At 45.6% G+C, this 18,409-nt stretch overlaps 1 protein-coding gene across 2 annotated transcripts in view; it reads right to left on the bottom strand.

The window, feature by feature from the left end:
* The window catches only part of LOC310874294 (protein tweety homolog 2-like), a 106,048-nt gene that overhangs the window by 78,482 nt on the left and 9,157 nt on the right, over window positions 1-18,409 (bottom strand). The gene's annotated exons all lie outside the window — the stretch shown is intronic.

Here is an 18,409-nt window from a genome sequence, read left to right as displayed (position 1 = left end):
GAATTCCTTCTCCTCTCAACATATATTTTGCAAGTGGAAACGTCCAATGTTTACTCTGACTCCTTGGGTCCTGGATGCCTGTTGACTCTGTCCTCCCTGCTGCAGGACCTCTGTGCTGGGTTGTGGTTTTGCCGTGTGCGTCACACTCATTACAGTGTCTCTGGAACCGGAGCGATGTCTGTCTCATTATCTGCCCATTTCCTTAACCTTCGCTGAACCCCAACATCCCCAAACCCTGGCCTATAGCCTAAGGCTGGGCAATTAACCCAACATGTATCCAAACTAACATTTAGAACCCTCCTCACCGGCATAATCTTGCTCGTGTACAGTAGATAAATTAAATAGCATGTTTTATTTGTGATTTCTTTCTTCATATTAATGAAACACAAAAACTGACTAAATCAATTAGTCTGCTGAAGCATTTAACCCCTTTATCATACTATACAAAAATACAACGGTGGAGTGCAGGAATAGACAAGTCCACACGTTCACAGTACGTCACAACACATTGTTATTGCCACATTGGCTATTTTTTTCCACTACTGTATGTATTAAAATATGTGGATTACCATTCTATGTGAACCTGACAAGTGACAATGCATTACTCGTTTGCAATTTATGTCTAATCTCATGTACATACTACTCGCTGGTCTATGATGCTCTGTAATTTGTGTACCGTTACTGTATACACGTGGATATCATTCTGCCTCTCCTTGATATCCGTTTTTCTTTTTCTTTACAGTTAGATTTGTATCCTTGCTCTCCTTTGCATCCCCCCCCCCCCCCCATCCCTGCCCCTTATTTTCTTCTTTCTGAAAACTACAAAAAACTATGGAGCCTGCACAAAAAACAAAGAACTAGTAAAGTAGAAAAGTAGTGTAAAAAAAACATCGACTTGTGAGGCCGAAGTCTTGTCCCCCAGCCCTGGCCATTACCCACCCATTTCCTTAACCCTCGATGCACCCACAAAAGCCCAAGCCCTCTCGCCCCAGGGGAGGGAGGTCAAAAGAGGGGTCATGATGATTGCAGGGGCCAGGCAACAAGGCGCCCCCATCCCAATCCCATCCCCCACCTCAGTGGATGACACACTCCACCCCTGTCGTTTCCCTGGAGGGCAATAAGGCCTGCATGAATCCACTTGCCCTCCGTGCTCATAGCATCGCCATGGCTACAGCTCGTAGCTTTATACAGATAAGACAAAGAAGAAGGCCCCGAAACACTGGAGTCACTAAAAAAGCACCAAAGATATGTCGGGTTGGAAACCTCATGTCCAAAACTGATACTTTTCAGGATTCAAATTCAAAAGCATCAAAAGTATCAGATCCACAAGCTCAAAATGTGGTACTTTTGATGCTTTTGTGTTGACGCTGTAGTATGATCATTGATCAAGTTAGTTTATGAGGAGAAAAGTATCGGATCGGCCCTTAATTGGTCATATCGGTTCATATCGGTATCGGCAAATATGCCAGTCTTAACCACAGATCCGACACAGGGGTAAGGGGTTGACACTATGGCAGGTAAATAAAATGTTGGTGCATGTGGAGTTTGCTTTGGAGTTGCCCAAACTGCAAGTGCACATTTGAGTGTGGCGTATGCTATAAACACAACACGAAATATATAGCTAGATAGCCATAAACACTATTCCCGGTCGGTGGACTTCAAAATAAGTTTTTTTCTTTCTTTTTGTATTATTATAAATACCTATTATTCTCTGGTATCGGTATTCGGTATCAGCTAACATAGAAATGGTGGTATCGGATCGGAAAAAGTGTATCGGGACAAAAACAAGTTATATGTTATGAATATGTAGATGAGAGCCCGACGTCAACAACATAGAGGCTTGGGTTTGGTGAGAGCCTGCAGGGAAGGATGAGGGGGGGGATTCCATGCCCTATGTCAGTGGTTTTCAACCGTTTTTCATATCAAGGTCCATTATTTACTCTGCATCGGAGCCACGGACCACCATTTGATGAGATTTAGCCACTCAGACACAAAACTAAAGAATATTTTGTTATCGTTGGATAAGATTCTGTCTACCATTCCATGATGTATTGTTGTTGGTACCATAGGAGAGATAACAAGCAAAATAATTATTCTACATTCTCTAATTGTGTAAACTACTCAGTTGGTAGTCTGACTTTCGACCACAAGGTCAAGGGTTCGATCCCGGCCCGGGCACGGCCAACTCAGCGTATATAGCATGGCTTGGGTGTGGTACTGGGAGCTGATGGTAGGTGTAGCGCAGCGCTCCACCTCAGCAGTCCATCTCCCAGGGGTCTAGCACATAACAGCACTGTGGCTGATATACCGACTAATAAGCCTCTCCGATCTCTACTTACTTAGTCATTCAGACTCAGTGTCGTTGTCATGTCCTTTTTTACAACACCTTTACATCAGAGACAGACAGATACTGTCCAATGATGACGCATTCCACGCTCACAATCACAAAGAATCAGGTGGCACTCATCACAGACGTCAAACATATAGACAGACACATTGAGGTTAATGACCTTCTGTAAGGACCAGAGGGGACAGGGGTGTGTTTGTCTTTGCGTGTGTGTGTGTGTGTGTGTGTGTGTGTGTGTGCGTGCGGATGTATGCAAATGATGCATGTCACGTCGATGTGGGGGTTCCATTGGAAATGTTTAATGAACGTCCCTGGAGTCAAGTGGATCGAGGCAGCATGTATTATACTGTATAATAAATCACACACACACACACACACACTCACTCACTCCAAACCCATCTCTAACAACAACAAAACAACCATTTATTTTGTGAAGACCAGGAAAACAGTCCTCACAAATGTCTGTTTCTCAAATTGTCAGGTGGAGCGAAATGCCTTCACGACGTACGACGTACGTCGCGACGTATATTTTTCCGTCGCAACGTATATTCGAGTACGTCCTGGCGTAAATATCAATTCGTCCCGGCAGAACGGACTCGTCGCGGCTATATCTACCCGTTTGCGACCTAGTAGTTTGACTATTCTTTTACGTCGCGACAGAACGGGACACGTCACGGCTATATCTACCCTTCTCGACGTAAAAGGTAATTCGTTGTGGCGTGTGTGGACTCGTCGCAACAGAACGGAACTCGTCGCGGCTATATCTATACCCGTTTGCGACGTAATAGTTTGACTTTGTTATATGCCCGGTGCGCGGTGCCCTGCGCGGTGCCCTGCGCTGCCCTACGCCCACCGCGTGCACCTTGCCGGTCCGCCCTGCGCCCTGTGGCCTGGCACGTGTGCACGTGTGCCAGGCCACCGCGTGCACCTTGCCGGTCCGTGGAGCCCTTCGCCGTCCCCAGGCGACCCTGCGTTCCAGAGCTGTCACCCATGCCCACCGAAAATAGCAGATCTACCAGCTCCTCTCCTACATACGGGATGGCCCGACCCGCGTCTGTGGACCCCTGGGGGGGTGTGTGTGTGAGCGTCTGAGCTCCTATCTGTGTGCCTCCCCCCCCCCCCCCCACCCCATGTGGACCCTTGCAGGGGGGGGGGGTCGGGGGGTCCCCCTATGCACTTTGTGTAGATGCTGCGTATCGCCTCATACTGAAAAAATTACTATTTTACGCACAGCGCAAGGCAATATGTGATTACGATCGTCCTTCTGGGGGGGGGGGGGGGGGGGGGCTGGCCTACACAATAGATAACCTACCCTGGCCAACACAATAGATAACCTACAAGGACATATGAATTTAATTTATATACACGGCTATATTAATTTAGCCGATCATCAAAGCTCACCGCGCTCGTATAGCGCATTGACTGTCTGTCTGTCTGTCTGTCTGTCTGTCTGTCTGTCTGTCTGTCTGTCTGTCTGTGTCTCAATGACTTGCCTTAGGCGGATAATATAGACTACAAGTACTTTATTAAAGTAAAGTAAAAGAGTGAGTTCTCATTGCGTTCTCTGCGTCGTAGCGCATGCAGATAGGCAGATAGGGGGGGGGGGCAGTTCTATAGGCAAGGGCAGAAGGTTCCTATAACGACAGTGGGTGCGTGCCCACCTTAGAGTAGCCTATATATTTTAAGGCACCCGCCCCGCAACTTATTATTATTGGCTTATTATTTTGCCACCAGCGGAGTTGACGGTTGACGCCGTTGTCTAGTATAGACTATAGGCCTGTGCCAGGATGATTTTAAATAAATATGTCTCTGTCTCTGCGTCTCTAGAGCTATAACATATATACTGTAGCACACATCATGTGTGACACATGTGCACACACACACACACACACACACACACACACACACACACACACACACACACACACACACACACACACACACACACACACACACACACACACACACACACACACACACCGAGTACTAAGTATAAGTAGCATATAGGGTACGGCTCTAAAAACATTAAATACTGCGGGAGCATTACACTAAACAAAGTTGGATTTGTACATTGCAGAAACGTAACATAACGTAAGTGTTCTTATTATTGTCCGTCTGGGTTTTATAATGCAGTGTGAGTCCGCTCCGCGATAGCCGATCTGCAAGCTCACAACGCGTTGCGCTGATTGACAGTGCACGTGCAGCAGCTACTGTATAAAATTATATTTAAGTAGGCTACTTTTTTGTGTGACGTCTGTGTGTTATTGACTTCTTGTTCCTTAATGTGCAGGTTTATCAGAGCGATATAGTGCAGCTGTGAGTGAGTAGGCCTATAGCTGCTGCTGCTGCGTCCGTGCACCAATAGAGCGACCGCGGCAGCGGCACGTATGCTTGAAATATTAAATAAAAATATGTTGGGCTTCCGGGCGTCCGTTTCTGGACTGTACCAACGGGCTTAGGGCCGGACGGTCCCTTAACTCCACGGGCCCCTATATTTTAGGCCCGTGCAGGGCTCTAGTGTGTGTGTGTGTGTGTGTGTGTGTGTGTGTGTGTGTGTGTGTGTGTGTGTGTGTGTGTGTGTGTGTGTGTGTGTGTGTGTGTGTGTGTGTGTCGCATGCGTGCGTAAAGTTAGTAGGCTATCAGAAGCAGCAACCATGCAGAGCTATACCAATCAGATTAAATAGGCTATATGCCTTAAACGTTTGACAAGCAATATTAAAAATACAAATCCACAAGCTCGAAAACCACCTGACGGGCCGCCCAAACGGGTCCGGGGACCCCCGGGCGGTACGGGTCACCGTGGACCCTTGGGGATCAAGGGGGGCCACGGGTGTCCACGTTTGCGGAGACGCTGCCTTCATATTAGCCTACTTAAATAACAAGCAGCTGATCTACAATTGACAATTTGACATGTCATTGCGTCGTATTCTGTCTTTCTTTCACGCACGCACGCACGCAGACATGTCACAGACCACCACATAACCATATTTGTATGGCCATATCGTTTATAGGCCTTATAGCTGAATAGCGCCGGCCGTCGGGGGTTCATTTGGTTCCAACCGTCCCATTATGGTCAACACTTATGATATGCTATTGCATTCTTCCAACTAAAGATTTAAATATTAATCTGAAAAAATGACATGGCACGGACTGGCTCAGAAAATCTCCCTGCATCATTATATCAAAACCAGGCCTATACTGAATGTAGGCAATTGAATTCCATGACTTTTGTTTCAATCAACTGAACTAGACCAATAAAATAGTAGGCTAGTATTTATGTTTTTCGTTAATAATAATGCATGCTAATTATTATTGAACGGTAAGTACGCTGGTATGTATACGCTATGGTACACTATAAGCTTGTAGATCTGTTTATTTTAAGCATGCCGCCGCATTCTGTCAGAATCTCGTGTGTGTTATTATTGAACCATTTCATTTCATGTCTGTCTGTCTGTCTGTCTGTCTGTCTGTCTGTCTGTCTGTCTGTCTGTCTGTCTGTCTGTCTGTCTGTCTGTCTGTCGGCATCTGATCTACAAGCTCACGCATCGCAGCGGACAGCGGTTGATTATCGCTGGGCCGCAGCGGGTCTATATCGCCTAATGTATCATACAGCGAATGAAAGCAAACGTGTGTGTGTGTGTGTGTGTGTGTGTGTGTGTGTGTGTGTGTGTGTGTGTGTGTGTGTGTGTGTGTGTGTGTGTGTGTGTCGCGTGTGCGTGTGCGTGCGAACTTCATGACAGTGGTGCAGCATTACATTGTATTTTGATTTGAAATAAATAATGATGAATAGATGTCTATACTGTTGCTTGTGTGTGTGTTATGCTATAGGGTTAGCTGGAACACACGCCCTGTATGATCTGTGGTGCGCATCTACAAGCTCCAAGTGTTGCGTCCACATGCAGCGCGTTGTGAGCTTGCAGATCGTCGGTGCCCCACTATAGAGAGATGGTAGGGTAGTGCCCAAGCCTATTCCTATATGATCTGTGGCTATATTAAAGGCCTTTTATGTGATCTCACATAATGTGCGAGTCAGAGCTAACGTTACTCAATGATCATTTGCGTCTGATTGATATCACAGCACAGCGTGTGCTGAGAGAGAGAGAGAGAGAGAGAGGGGGGGGGGGGGGGGGTGTATGCTCCGTTCATTGGCTCTATATGCCGTGCGAGACAGGATGATTTTAAATAAATATGTCTGTCTCTGCGTCTCTAGAGCTATAACATATAGCACACATGTGTGCACATGTGATGTGTGTGCACACACACACACACACACACACACACACACACACACACACACACACACACACACACACACACACACACACACACACACACACACACACACACACACACACACATACACACACGAGATTCTGACTAAAATAAACAGATCTACAAGCTTATAGTGTACCTTAGCGTACATACCAGCGTACTTACCGTTCAATAATAATTAGCATGTATTATTATTAACGAAAAACATAAATACTAGCCTACTATTTTATTGGTCTATAGTTGTTTGAAACAAAATGGTTGCTGCTTCTGATTAGTTACTAACTTTATTAGACCAATTTAAAATAGTATTAGATGTTTTTCGTTAATAATAACTTATGCTAATTATTACTGAACCATTTTAGATGTTTATATTTCACCAACAGGCATGATAATGCATTTATACTGGCAGAATAGGCCAGTGGCCACCGGCCGGCGCAGTACGGCACAATCACAGCTCAGTCCATTTTAATATCATAGCGCAATTCCATGTTTATATACATCTGCTGGTGGGGGGTGCTGCTATATGTTGATTGCCCATTTGTATAACACATTATATAATATAGGTGCTTGTATGGTGCGTGTATATAATAGGCCTACATTTAAATGACCACATTTAACACACACACACACACACACACACACACACACACACACACTAGAGCCCTGCACGGGCCTAAAATATAGGGGCCCGTGGAGTTAAGGGACCGTCCGGCCCTAAGCCCGTTGGTACAGTCCAGAAACGGACGCCCGGAAGCCCAACATATTTTTATTTAATATTTCAAGCATACGTGCCGCTGCCGCGGTCGCTCTATTGGTGCACGGACGCAGCAGCAGCAGCTATAGGCCTACTCACTCACAGCTGCACTATATCGCTCTGATAAACCTGCACATTAAGGAACAAGAAGTCAATAACACACAGACGTCACACAAAAAAGTAGCCTACTTAAATATAATTTTATACAGTAGCTGCTGCACGTGCACTGTCAATCAGCGCAACGCGTTGTGAGCTTGCAGATCGGCTATCGCGGAGCGGACTCACACTGCATTATAAAACCCAGACGGACAATAATAAGAACACTTACGTTATGTTACGTTTCTGCAATGTACAAATCCAACTTTGTTTAGTGTAATGCTCCCGCAGTATTTAATGTTTTTAGAGCCGTACCCTATATGCTACTTATACTTAGTACTCGGTGTGTGTGTGTGTGTGTGTGTGTGTGTGTGTGTGTGTGTGTGTGTGTGTGTGTGTGTGTGTGTGTGTGTGTGTGTGTGTGCACATGTGTCACACATGATGTGTGCTACAGTATATATGTTATAGCTCTAGAGACGCAGAGACAGAGACATATTTATTTAAAATCATCCTGGCACAGGCCTATAGTCTATACTAGACAACGGCGTCAACCGTCAACTCCGCTGGTGGCAAAATAATAAGCCAATAATAATAAGTTGCGGGGCGGGTGCCTTAAAATATATAGGCTACTCTAAGGTGGGCACGCACCCACTGTCGTTATAGGAACCTTCTGCCCTTGCCTATAGAACTGCCCCCCCCCCCTATCTGCCTATCTGCATGCGCTACGACGCAGAGAACGCAATGAGAACTCACTCTTTTACTTTACTTTAATAAAGTACTTGTAGTCTATATTATCCGCCTAAGGCAAGTCATTGAGACACAGACAGACAGACAGACAGACAGACAGACAGACAGACAGACAGTCAATGCGCTATACGAGCGCGGTGAGCTTTGATGATCGGCTAAATTAATATAGCCGTGTATATAAATTAAATTCATATGTCCTTGTAGGTTATCTATTGTGTTGGCCAGGGTAGGTTATCTATTGTGTAGGCCAGCCCCCCCCCCCCCCCCCCAGAAGGACGATCGTAATCACATATTGCCTTGCGCTGTGCGTAAAATAGTAATTTTTTCAGTATGAGGCGATACGCAGCATCTACACAAAGTGCATAGGGGGACCCCCCGACCCCCCCCCCCCTGCAAGGGTCCACATGGGGTGGGGGGGGGGGAGGCACACAGATAGGAGCTCAGACGCTCACACACACACCCCCCCAGGGGTCCACAGACGCGGGTCGGGCCATCCCGTATGTAGGAGAGGAGCTGGTAGATCTGCTATTTTCGGTGGGCATGGGTGACAGCTCTGGAACGCAGGGTCGCCTGGGGACGGCGAAGGGCTCCACGGACCGGCAAGGTGCACGCGGTGGCCTGGCACACGTGCACACGTGCCAGGCCACAGGGCGCAGGGCGGACCGGCAAGGTGCACGCGGTGGGCGTAGGGCAGCGCAGGGCACCGCGCAGGGCACCGCGCACCGGGCATATAACAAAGTCAAACTATTACGTCGCAAACGGGTATAGATATAGCCGCGACGAGTTCCGTTCTGTTGCGACGAGTCCACACACGCCACAACGAATTACCTTTTACGTCGAGAAGGGTAGATATAGCCGTGACGTGTCCCGTTCTGTCGCGACGTAAAAGAATAGTCAAACTACTAGGTCGCAAACGGGTAGATATAGCCGCGACGAGTCCGTTCTGCCGGGACGAATTGATATTTACGCCAGGACGTACTCGAATATACGTTGCGACGGAAAAATATACGTCGCGACGTACGTCGTACGTCGTGAAGGCATTTCGCTGTCTCTCCAAATTGTACTATACTTGTGGTTGTGGGGAGATAATGGTCCTCATAAATATAGTAATACAACACACACACACACACACACACACACACACAGGGTGAGCAGACGTCAGACAGAGATGCAGGGGCAATCAGGCAAGACAGATGAACGATTGATTTTTCTCGAGGAAGAAGAAATAGAAAGTAAATGTGATTCCGATGTAATCACGATGGCCAGAGGCAATCACACTTACACCACTGAACAACTGTTCTCTCCCTGACACACGAATAATTTGGACATTTTACATCACAGATAATGAGCTGTAGCCATTAACCAGCTTCATTCAACCATTATTAGCCATTTGTCTTGATTGTAACAACACTGCATTGTGGGTACTGAATGCCTGGTATTACATTGAAAAGTGAAGACGATTTTTCAACATTTGTGAAAACACCACATCTATTTTCTAGCCAATAGCTAATTTCACTACTCTGCAAATAACCGCCATCAGATTCCTAAAATATATTTTTTATCCCACGATTTTGTAACCCATTTTTCACCCCTGTGTCAATCTTCTAATGTGATCCTGGGCTCTACACACCCTCCACCAACCTAGTCCCCATATATGGGGTACAAGGGGAGAGCAACGGACTTGAACTCATGCTTCCTTCATGCCTGAGTGTCCAAGTTGCTCCTTTACACCTGACAGGGGGGAGTTTCCCTGGTTGGACATAGCGCGTGGAAGGAACACGTTATTCCAACCAGTTCCTTTCCCCTCCATCAGGCGCCCCAGCTGGCCAGGGGGAGGCAGTTTAGTGACCAGGATTACTGCATGATTTTTGTGAGAGTACCTACCCTAGGGGACACGGGGAGAACATGCAAACTCCACACAGAAAGGCCCTTTCGCCAACCCCAACCACCATCAGATTGAAAATTGCCTAGCCTTTATAATCCGCCATCAGATTGAAAATTGCCTAGCCTTTATAATCTTCTCATGACGACTAATGATGATGCATATTTTATAAATATTGCTGCATTATAAAAATTAAGGGGACCTTAAACCATCATGTTGACCAACTAGTCACCACCCAGGGCCGGACACGACACAGGGCAGCTTTCTTATGTTGGTTGTTTTATTCCTAGTCTGGAATAACAGTGCAGGGAATGACATTTTGAAAGTATCAAAAAAGTACTATTTTACACAGGAGAGCAGATGGCTCTCCTCTGTCCGGACCGTGGCTCTTTCTCTCTCTCTCTGAGTGTTCATGGAGATGACTGATTCAACCTCTTGTGCCTTGATCAGGTTCATGCACAACAGGTGCGCAGCCACACCCAGCTCTGAGTCCAGTTCTAGTTTGACTCAGGCCAGGTGTGACTGCTTAAATCAGTCATCCTCCATCTCACAATCATATTTGAAAACAATGATAATCTAAGTAAGGAAACACTGTATGGCCCATGGTCTGCCTGATGGAGGGAAAAGGAACTGGTTGGAATAACGTGTTCCTTCCTCGCACTACATCCAACTGGGGAAAGCCACTGTACTTGCGCCAATCATGCATTAAATGACCCCTAACTACAGGACTAACTCTGAGAGTGTACTGCACAACAGGGTTCATTTGGTTCCATCCGTCTGTTACCAGCTAATCTCCGGTAACCCAGTCGATGCCAAATTTTGCACACACTCCCTGGATGCCAACGATGAACCTCTGCCCCAAATTTTCCAGAATGGCCTGTTATAGCACGAACAGGAGGCCGACTTTTGTAAAACACATTTTATGATATTATTCCTCCAGATTCTGTCCAACAATCCCGCAACAATCCCACTTTTGGCCTCACAGTATCTCTATAGTCATGTGTTCAAGACGGATCTGTCCAATATTTCATATTCCAACAGAATGCCTCAAATCATCCAATTGCCATCCAAGGCGTAAGAAGAAATGGCACCCTTTTCACATTGGCCTATTATAGCGCCACCAGGAGGCCACAACCTGACCTGGCCTGGTGGAGACCTATCTAGTTGTTCTTCAGTCCGTCTTGTTTAAAGAAAAAGTGATTCTGTAAAGTAATCTGATGATAATGTGTGCATTGTCAATAAACAACAATTAACAAAATCCCCCAAAAAATCCCTAAAATTGGGAACGGCATCGGATGACATCGGTCGGGCTCTAGAGAGGATGTTGGGGGGAAAGGAGACAGACAGAATGTTTCTGTACTGTAAGTGGGTTAATAACAGACAGGGATATATCATGGGTGTGGGGTGAGATGATCACGAGGGAATGAATCACGGTGTTATATCCAGTCTTTCTGCGCGGGGGAAGAAAGATAACCCTCCATGATTCATCACCAAGCTGCCGTCTTCCTCGGGCCTCCAGACAGAGCTCCATAACGCTGCCTTTAACATGCGTTAGAGCAGGGCTGTGAACCTCCGCCGTCTGTGATCACTTCAAACGGAACGCACCACACACAACCTTACTGAGAAAACACAATGTGGACAGAGGCGTGTAGGTTGGAGAATGAATAACTGAGTTTACACAAGTAAAAGTAGCAATGCCACAGTGGAGAAATACTCTCCTGTATTCCAAATCATCCTCACCCTATGTTAAAATTGCCTACTGGTTGGATGGGGGAGGTCACAATATAGATATTCAGCCTTGCACCGACCCACACCAAACTTGGCGTAAATACTGTTCAGGGAACGGACTGACTATCATAAGAATAGTCACCCCATGGGCCACAGGTTGAACCAGAGCACAGCAGGGTTGGCATAAACACTGTTCAGGGGTCTGTCATGAGAAGAGTCACGTTGAACCAGAGCACAGCAGGGTTGGCATAAACACTGTTCAGGGGTCTGTCATGAGAAGAGTCACGTTGAACCAGAGCACAGCAAGGTTGGCATAAACACTGTTCAGGGGTCTGTCATGAGAAGAGTCACGTTGAACCAGAGCACAGCAGGGTTGGTATAAACACTGTTCAGGGGTCTGTCATGAGAAGAGTCACGTTGAACCAGAGCACAGCAAGGTTGGCATAAACACTGTTCAGGGGTCTGTCATGAGAAGAGTCACGCCAAAACAACCTAAATTGCACACACATGGGGCACTACAGTGGTGTTATAGCAGCGTTTAACACGCCATGACTCAGGTGACCATTGTTCTGATCAGACTAGCTAGATTTTAAGTAGTGTTTTTTTGGATAGAAAAAAGTACTAAACTTTTGGCCTCAAAATATACTTAAAGTACCAAAGTAAAATGATCATTATGAATGTCCCATGTCACACATCCTTTCAAAATGTGTCAAAATGTTCCGAAAATAGCCGATCTACAAGCTCATAACGTATCGTGGTGAGCATGTGGACTCTGCTATTTTCGAATAGCTGAAATATAAGAAATAAGGCTTAATTGCTTATTGTATGTTTCCTAATAATTATCTTATCTATAGGCCTATCTGAAAGGTACATTATTATTTATAGACTTCAAATAATTGTAGTGGAGTAAAAGTGCAATATTTGCCACTGAGATGTAATGGAGCAGATGAATAAATTGTAATTATTTTTTATAATAACTAGAGTAGTTTTACTCTAGTACTACTAACTACAGTAAATGTACTTTCCCTCGCTGGAGATGAGGGGGGCAAGACAGAGACAGAGTCAGAGAGAGACGGAGAGAGAGAGACGGAGGAATAGATTGTTCGTATCCGTCCAAGCAGAAGATTGGTCCCAAGGATCCTCTGTAAGCAAGTCCAACCAACCGGAAACATTGAGCGTGTTAAGAGCGTGTCCGTTTGTCTCTCTGTGTGTGTGTGTGTGTGTGTGTCTCTCTCCCATCCCATAATTGAATGCCTGTGCCCTTTTCATTTGTCCCCTGTATCATTTCTCCACAATGACACGCAGTAGCGGCAGCCAGTGTGGCTGCTCTCTGAAGTGGTCCCGATAGAAACCATCTCACTGGGACAATGACAGCGACGCTTTGAGGAGAACTGGTGGGGCGGGACACGCTTTATGCTGATTGTTATTTCAGTCGGATAACTCACGGACAGTTTACAGAAAATCCATAGCTCGAGAACATTTTATCATGAAATGTAAATACAAATGTGATCATCATATTTGATCTTCAGGCTCTATTATGAAATGTAAATACAAATATGAATATCACATTTGATCTTCAGGCTCCAATCTCCATTATAAAATGTGAACATGTCATATTTTATCTGCAGGTTCTGCTACAAAATGCATGTTAGAAGACAACCATTTAAGAGCAGGGATATATATACTACTACTACATCTATAACAACCCCCCAGGGGGGATCAGTACCCTTAGAGAGAGCAGAGGCTAGTGGTGGTGCTGGGGTGGTGGTGGGCGCAAACAAAGCACTTGCAACCTTCCGTGACACCGACAGCCAGAGGAAGTACGTGTACGTCAGATAATGCATCTCCCACATAGTGCTGGGCATGCATGGAAACCTCTCAAGTGGATCTGCTTGAATTAGCTCACTGGCTACGCATCATAAAACGTCCCCAGGACTTGTGTTATTCTTTAAGCCTAAATGGCTGACTATACCTCATGCTGTTTACTCTTGCCAAAAACAGCAGATCTGTGAGCTTGTAGATCTGCTATGGCTAATGTCCTCCCTTGAATATGGATGGTGGGATGCATTTTCACAATGGTGACAGCTCTACTGGTGTGTACAACAATGTTAACACGTTCATTCATACAGGCATCATGTGAGGTCTACTGAGCATGACATGTGTGTGTGTGTGTGTGTGTGTGTGTGTGTGTGTGTGTGTGTGTGTGTGTGTGTGTGTGTGTGTGTGTGTGTGTGTGTGTGTGCGCGCGCGCGCATGCACGCATGTGTGCGTGTATTCTCGGCTGCCCCTTGGGGTCCCAGATGGTCTGCCAGTTGTCATTATTAAAGGCTCTGTTCTCTCACCAACAGCATTACAAGTGTTGTTTGAGATGTTAAGACAAACTCATTCCAGGCCATAATACATCCATCCACTTGACTGAATAATATACAGTACTACTCATAATCATCAACAAGCTGATAATAATAACACCCATTTAACAACAGGAGCAAAAACTATTCATACACTTGCTTAAGAGTAATGGGTGAACAATAACGTATTAATGTGTTGCTATTGGGTAATGTTTGTATGAATTATTAATGTTTTCCTCAACATCTATCTGTCAAGGTAACGCCAATGGAGACCGCTGCCAGGAAGATGCAAAGACCTCATTATAATTGCTAATTTTATAATTAGAAATGCGGCACTGATTTCAATTAGCAGCATCGCACACGTCTCCTCGGTTGCAGTGGAATGTGTCAACACACAGGTTGGGCGGCTGTACGCTCATTTAAAAATAGACAGATTGCACAAGAAAAAATTATAACAATAAAGACGCTCTCCCCAGGTTGGCAGAGGGTGTAGAGCCCAGTATTACATTACATAATTGACACTGGGTGAAAATAATGGGTTAGAAAATTGTGGGATAAAAATTTAGAATAATAATTTAATGAAAATGTGATTAATTTTGCTATTATTATTATTATATGCCCTCTGTTTACATGATAAAACAATAAATCCATATCATTTTTACCAGCTGCTGTGTAAGCACAGCTGGTCAATATTCTCTCTGCGGTGCTTTCACGCCCACACTTGCTGTAGTTGAGACCCATGTTTCTCATTGGCTGTACTGACAACCTATCGTCCTGATTGGCTGCCTCGTCTCTAGGCAACCACACACCTTTTGTCTCTAGCCGACCTCTCAGCCATGGGATATAAGGCAGCAGCTAATTGATGTCATCAATTCTTGTTTACAAATAAGCATTTCCCTGCATACCGCAGCCTATGGAGTAGTGCGGTGGTGTTTAACTGCAGAAAACACTGCACAGTGACCTAAGGTGTCACTGTTGAGTAGCCTACTGTGAGGCCCTAACACGCACGCACGCACACACGCACACAAGCACACATGAACACACACACTTCGTAAATTAACACAAAAGTAGTAGCAGATCCATAAGCTCAATAGGTATCTCGAAGCGTGGCACAAAGCAACACTTTGTGAGCTCGTTGATCTGCTACTAGTCTGGTCCCACCATGCAGCGCTGAGATACCAGTTTACCAGTCTGGTCCCACCATGCAGCGCTGAGATACCAGTTTACCAGTCTGGTCCCACCATGCAGCGCTGAGATACCAGTTTACCAGTCTGGTCCCACCATGCAGCGCTGAGATACCAGTTTACCAGTCTGGTCCCACCATGCAGCGCTGAGATACCAGTTTACCAGTCTGGTCCCACCATGCAGCACTGAGATACCAGTTTACCAGTCTGGTCCCACCATGCAGCGCTGAGATACCAGTTTACCAGTCTGGTCCCACCATGCAGCGCTGAGATACCAGTTTACCAGTCTGGTCCCACCATGCAGCGCTGAGATACCAGTTTACCAGTCTGGTCCCACCATGCAGCACTGAGATACCAGTTTACCAGTCTGGTCCCACCATGCAGCGCTGAGATACCAGTTTACCAGTCTCGTCCCACCATGCAGCGCTGACATACCAGTTTACCAGTCTGGTCCCACCATGCAGCGCTGACATACCAGTTTACCAGTCTGGTCCCACCATGCAGCGCTGAGATACCAGTTTCACTGGAATGAATCAAACGCAGGCACTTTGTATGTTACAGGAGGTCACTGAACTCCTGTCCACTAACACACAGTATGCTAACACACACACAGTAAACACACACACATACGCACACAGACACACACCACCAGACAGACACAAACACGCAGGATGGCTCACAAAGCAGGAAGCGGACACATCAGATGGAACACGACCTTCTGACCTGCACGCACAAGCCCAAACACGTCTACACAGGAACACATGTATGTTATGTAAAATGCAACTGCAACTGCATATAACCACGATTTCTAGTTGGATGTGGAATGGTTTAGTAGTAACTTTAGCCCATCTTATAGCGCAGGTGGCACGCCCAGTGACACAGCCCAGTGCTGTGCAGTCTCTCAAAATTCTGCTTTTAAACCACGCTATTTTATACTTAATTTATGTGATAGTGCCAGGAGAAAATAGACAATGTATACAATAGATCTGCTGTTTCACAGCCGAGTATGGGGTTTTGAGTACTATGATTTCCTGTACAAGGTTCAATTCTCCTCCTCCACTTACACAATGGAAACGGTTTAATCTTCGCACGTGCGCGTACACGCTCAGAAAAATGTGTAAATTTAGGCCCCCGTCCTAGTTTTGAAAGAGCTCCGTTTGTGGCTTTGCCCTCTTTCTGCCATTCCCTCTGAACTGTGGGTCTCACACTAAAATACTCAGTGTTCCTTTACATGGTTATGGCTTAACATGGTTATGTTAAGCCTGGACATTTTGGACATGTCATTACGTGCATACTGTATGTGTGCGTCTCCAGAGCAAATCTCGCAAATCATTGGACCAAATCCTGTATGCGCACTGCCAGTAGAGCACACAAATATCTCCAGTAATTATTTTATTTTTGAGGGGCACTAGCCCCTCCTATGTCCAGTTTTGATGGTCTGTGTAAACAAACATTGAAGACAAAAGTATGTAAACACAAACCCCTCCTATGTCCAGCTTTGAGGTTCTGTGTAAACAAACATTGAAGACAAAAGTGTGTAAACACAAACATTGAAGACAAAAGTGAGGACGCAGATTGTGATTGGCCAGAATGAGAAGATGTATGATGACATAATATGATAAGAGGGTGCAACCACTCCAAGGAACAGCAATGTCCGTGTTGAGTGGTGCAACCACTCCAAGGAACAGCAATGTCCGTGTTGAGTGGTGCAACCACTCCAAGGAACAGCAATGTCCGTGTTCACCTATGTGCCTGTGTTGGTTAATGAGCACCTGAGCCCCAGTATATGTTCTGGACAACCCACAGTTGTCCAGAACCACCACAAAAGGCCTCGACACCGGGCACTACACTCCCTGTGGGGATGTGGAACACGTGTGTAATTTGAAGTTATTATCGAGTTACGTGGATTACAGGACGTACACACAGTCTTGCTGCATTTATATTTAGATTATGTTTTATACATTTGAAATATAATGGATTTTTATCCCACGATTTTGCAACCCATTTTTTCACCCAGTATCAATTATCTGATGTAATCCTGGGCGCTACACTTCCTCTGCCAACCTGGGGGGGCAGCGGACTGACCTCATGCTTCCTTCTATGCGTGAGGAGTCCTCACGCATTCTTCTCACCTGACAGGGGAGAGTTTCCCCGGCCGGATGTAGCGAGTGGAAGGAACACGTTATTCCGGAAGTTCCTTTCCCCTCCATCAGGCTGGGTAGTTTACTGAATGTTTACTGCAGAGACCAGGATTACTGCATGTTTTTGTGAGGGTTCCTACCCTAGGGGACACGGAGAGAACATGCAAACTCCACACAGAAAGGCCCTTTCACCAACCCACCCCCCCCCCCTCTAAATGGAAATTAACTAAATGCTCTTACTGGGCTGAAGCCTGCGATCCACATACATTGGAGCCACGCTGTTCTATGTAGTTCTGGGAATCATGTTCAGTAAGGTTTTCCATTTCCATGTTTTCCATATACATATTTTGTCCCCACACGTCTCAATATTTGCCATTGACAATGAAAGTTGAAATTAGGTCAAATGTCCGCCAAATATAACATAAATTTGTACATAAAAGCGCCCCTCACTTCACACGGGGGTGATTTTTTAATCTATCTTAAGGCATCATGCACACAAATACGATTGGTAAATGAGATTTGTAAAAGGGGACGAAATGGACCCTTACAAGTCTGACTATTGAATGCCATTTGTACACTTTCAGTTCAATTATCACTGAGGATTTTATAGTGTAAATTGGGGTCCATTTAAAAAAGAAAATGGTATGAAATGGGGGTCTGTGGTCCTTCCTTGAAATGAAAAAGGTTGAGAATCACTGCGTTATTTAACCTCTGTGCTGCTTCAAATGAATCTGCCAACAACTCTTGGATAGGATATATCCTGAGCATTTAACATGAATACTCGCCTCACTGGGCTTCCTGCAGTACAATGTGGAAAGCCTGGTTTCTAATTACTGCTCAGAGCTCAGATCTGATGTATTCAGACTGCTTCGATATCCTCTCATCTAAACCGGACCACTAGCAAAGTGCA

The sequence above is a fragment of the Protomyctophum parallelum genome, assembly GCF_964188405.1.
Source record: "Protomyctophum parallelum genome assembly, chromosome: 17".
Lineage (NCBI taxonomy): Eukaryota > Metazoa > Chordata > Actinopteri > Myctophiformes > Myctophidae > Protomyctophum > Protomyctophum parallelum.
The sequence above is the reverse complement of the archived record's forward strand: the minus strand, read 5'-3'. Positions and strand labels throughout refer to the sequence as shown.